Consider the following 3852-nt stretch of genomic DNA (forward strand, 5'->3'; position numbering starts at 1 on the left):
CCCTGTCCCCAACCCTTCCCCCATCTGTTTCCTTTTTACTTTTACTTTCCTCCTCCCTAGTGAATTCTGCCGGCCAATCACAGGCCTGACCCAACACAAACCATTTCCAAGTTCTCAGAGTTGGAATCTCAGTTTAACTTCTGGCAAAAACTCCCAAGATGTTTTTCCCAGAAGTCCTACTGGGAGACCCCACCCCTCCTCCAGACTCCCTTTACATTCCTGCAGCTCTTAAAGGCACAGCAAGGAAAATGAACATTATTGATACAATGATGCTTCCGGAGCCAAGCCATATGGAAAGGAAACCCCTTTGTAATGAAGTCCTTGAGTTTTCCCAGTCACTAATGGCAGAATTCCTTTCATGTAGCTGCAGATTCGAAATACGTAGGACTCAAATCCTACAGGCCCCTGTTGGATTGAAGACAAATCATATCCCTAGGGCAAAGTGGTAAAATCTCCCAATTTTGCTTTTGCTATCCAGGCCTCTACTTATGTCAACATCTCTTTCCGTGAGTAAGCCCAAGACTTTTTATGCTTCTTTCTCAATTACTTAACAAAGTGAGGAGGTTTGGGGCATTTCCACTCAGATGTGGGAAGATCACCTGTCAGGAGTCAGAAGACTTGGGTTTGCATTTCATCCCTGCAAGAGACACTAATAGACTGAGACTTTCCACTGGTGGCTCTTCAAAGTCCTTGTCTTCAGTAGATATTCCTCCCTATCCCTCTTCTATATGACCTTAGCCCTTAACTATTCTTCCCCACTCTCTTTGGTAAAATCCTAAACACTAGCTCCTCATCCTTAAAACCAATTCCTCCTATTTCGGTGAACCATCTTTAAACCATTCCCTAAACTAGTTGAACTTGCCCTAACCCCTTCTCCAAAATCCTTACTAAAAATTTTGCCCAACTTAGGCTCCTTCTCCAAGTGAGAATGTTCTCTTGGAAATTTCCCATGCCTGACCTTTTCAAATAGGGTCTTATAGTAAAGGTGCCCTAGTTGATTTTCTTCCACAAATGCCTCAGCCCTAACTTTGAGATTGTGAAATAAGATGGGGGAAAGTTCAGGAGAGGAAAACTCTTGACTGCCTCATAATTAACTTTTGGGTGGTGTTGTTTGGGTAATCATTTCTTTGGTTTTCTATAGCTTGCTAAAATTTTTTTTACCTGAAAGACACAAACAGTATTGATGAAGTGGCTGGAGCAGGGGCATGGAACTGCACGCAGCAGAGCTGCCACAGCTGCTGCCGAAACCGGTGCCTCGCCCGCCTCAGGGACCCCGCAGTGACGTGGATCGGGTGTATGTGGAATTTGATGATCTTGAATGGGTTAAGCGAGAGTAGATTAAAGTCTATGAAGATTTTTCAACTTTCTTGGTGGAATACCACTTAATCTGGGCCAAAAGGAATGACCCTAGCCAGACTCAGGGATCAAAGAGCAAACAGATTCAGTGGCCTGCATTGAAGTGATTGGACCCTCCAAGACCTCCATAAGAGTTGTGCTGGGACCCACCATCGGCACCCTCCCAGACCTCTGGAAGAACTGTGCCCACCCGGACCACAGTAAGAGCTGTGCCTGACCGCTGGGCCTCCCCAAGCCCTGACCAGGACCTCTAGGAGCCACACAACCGCGTCCTCCCTCCTGCACCCTTCCTGCATCCACACTGGCTGCTCATCTGGCCAGGGATTCTGGTAGCTGCATGCCCTCTGGAGCCCTCCCTGCCTCTGCACAAAGTCCGTATCTTGGCCAGAGACTGCTGGAGCCTTGGGCCCTCTGTGCCAAAGTCACTTGGCACCAGGCACTCCCAGAACCATGTGCACCACCCCCCACCCTGTTGCTGAATCCTGGTGTGTCACACTCCAGAGCTGCTCCCACAACCAGAACTCCCTGGCTGGGGCAGCCCCAGAGGAGCTACCCAGGGTAACTCCCTACAAATATCCAGCAACAATAGAGTGATCCCGCTGGGGTCTAATCTTGGAGAGACACCTCCCCAACTCTGAGGATGGCCAGAGGCAACAGTGAAAAACAATCATGAGGCAAAATCAAGGAAAAAACTCTGGCAATATGAATAATCAGAGTAGATCAACTCCCCAAGGAACAATGGGGCAGACACAGCACAAGATACCATGCACAAACAAATAGCTGAGATGTCAGAAATCAAATTCAGAATCTGGATAGCAAATAAGATCGAATTAGAATTCCAAGCAGTAACCCAAAAGATGTCTCAATAATTCAATGAATTCAAAGACCAAATGACCAAAGATTTTGACACATTGAGACAAGAAGTTGCAGCCGTCAAAGATCTGAGAAACACAGTAGAATCCCTCAGTAACAGAATGGAGCAAGCAGAAGAAAGGATTTCTGACATTGAAGACAAAGCTTTCAAATGATCCCAAACTCTCAAAGAGGAAGAGAAATGGAGGGCAAAAACAGATCACTCTCTCAGAGAGCTCTGGGATAATTTGAAGAAAACCAATATTCATCTTATAGGGATTTCCGAAAGTGACTAAGTGGCTTCACAAGGCACAGAGTCTCTTCTCCATGAGATTATGAAAGAGAACTTTTCAGACATGCCAAGAGATTCTGAAATTCAGATAGCAGACATTTTCAGAACTCCAGCACCACACAACCCGAATAAGATATCCCCCAGACACATCATAATCAATTTCACTAAAGTTAATATGAAGGAGAAAATTCTGAAAGCAGCCAGACAAAAGAAAACCATTACCTACAAGGGCAAGAATATTAGAATAACTGCAGATCTCTCTGCTAAAACCTTTCAACCTAGAAGAGGATGGTCATTGACTTTTAATCTCCTAAAACAAAATAACTCTCAACCCAGGATCCTGTACCCAGCTAAACTGAGTTTAATTTATGATGGAGAAATTAAATACTTTAATGACATTCACATGTTGAAGAAATGTGCCACAAGTAAACTAGCTCTCCAGGATATTCTCGGACCTATCCTCCATAAAGACCAGCATAATCCTCCACCACAAAAGTAAACCCACCCAGAAAATTTTGATCAAATTCCAACTTTCACAGTCACAAAAGGATTAAAAATGTCCACTGGACTCTCAAAAGGCTTATCAATATTCTCAATTAATGTGAATGGTTTCACTTGTCCTCTAAAGAGGCACAGGTTGGCGGACTGGATACAAAAACTCAAACCAGATATCTGCTGCATACAAGAATCGCATCTTACATTAAAAGACAAATATAGACTCAAGGTGAAGGGATGGTCATCTATACTCCAGGCAAATGGAAAGCAGAAAAAAGCAGATGTTCCAATCCTATTTGCAGATGCAATAGGCTTTAAACCAACCAAAATAAGGAAGGATAAGGATGGAAACTTCATATTTGTTAAAGGTAACACTCAATATGATGAGATATCAATTATTAATATTTATGCACCCAACCAGAACGCACCTCAATTTATAAGAGAAACTCTAACAGACATGAGCAACTTGATTTCCTCCAGTTCCATAGTAGTTGGAGGTTTTAACACCCCTTTAGCAGTGCTGGATAGATCCTCCAAAAAGAAGCTAAGCAAAGAAATCTTAGATTTAAACTTAACCATTCAACATCTGGACTTAACGGACATCTACAGAACATTTCATCCCAACAAAACTGAATACACATTCTTCTCATCAGCCCATGAAACATACTCCACAATCAACCACATCCTAGGCCAAAAATCTAACCTCAGCAAATTAAAAAAAAATAGAAATTATTCCTTGTATCTTCTCAGACCATCATGGAATAAAAGTTGAACTCAATAACAACAGGAATCTGCATACCCATACAAAAACATAGAAGCTAAATAACCTTATGCTGAAGGATAGATGGGTTATAGAT

Source organism: Nycticebus coucang, chromosome 14 (assembly GCF_027406575.1).
Source record: "Nycticebus coucang isolate mNycCou1 chromosome 14, mNycCou1.pri, whole genome shotgun sequence".
NCBI classification, from domain to species: Eukaryota; Metazoa; Chordata; class Mammalia; order Primates; family Lorisidae; genus Nycticebus; species Nycticebus coucang.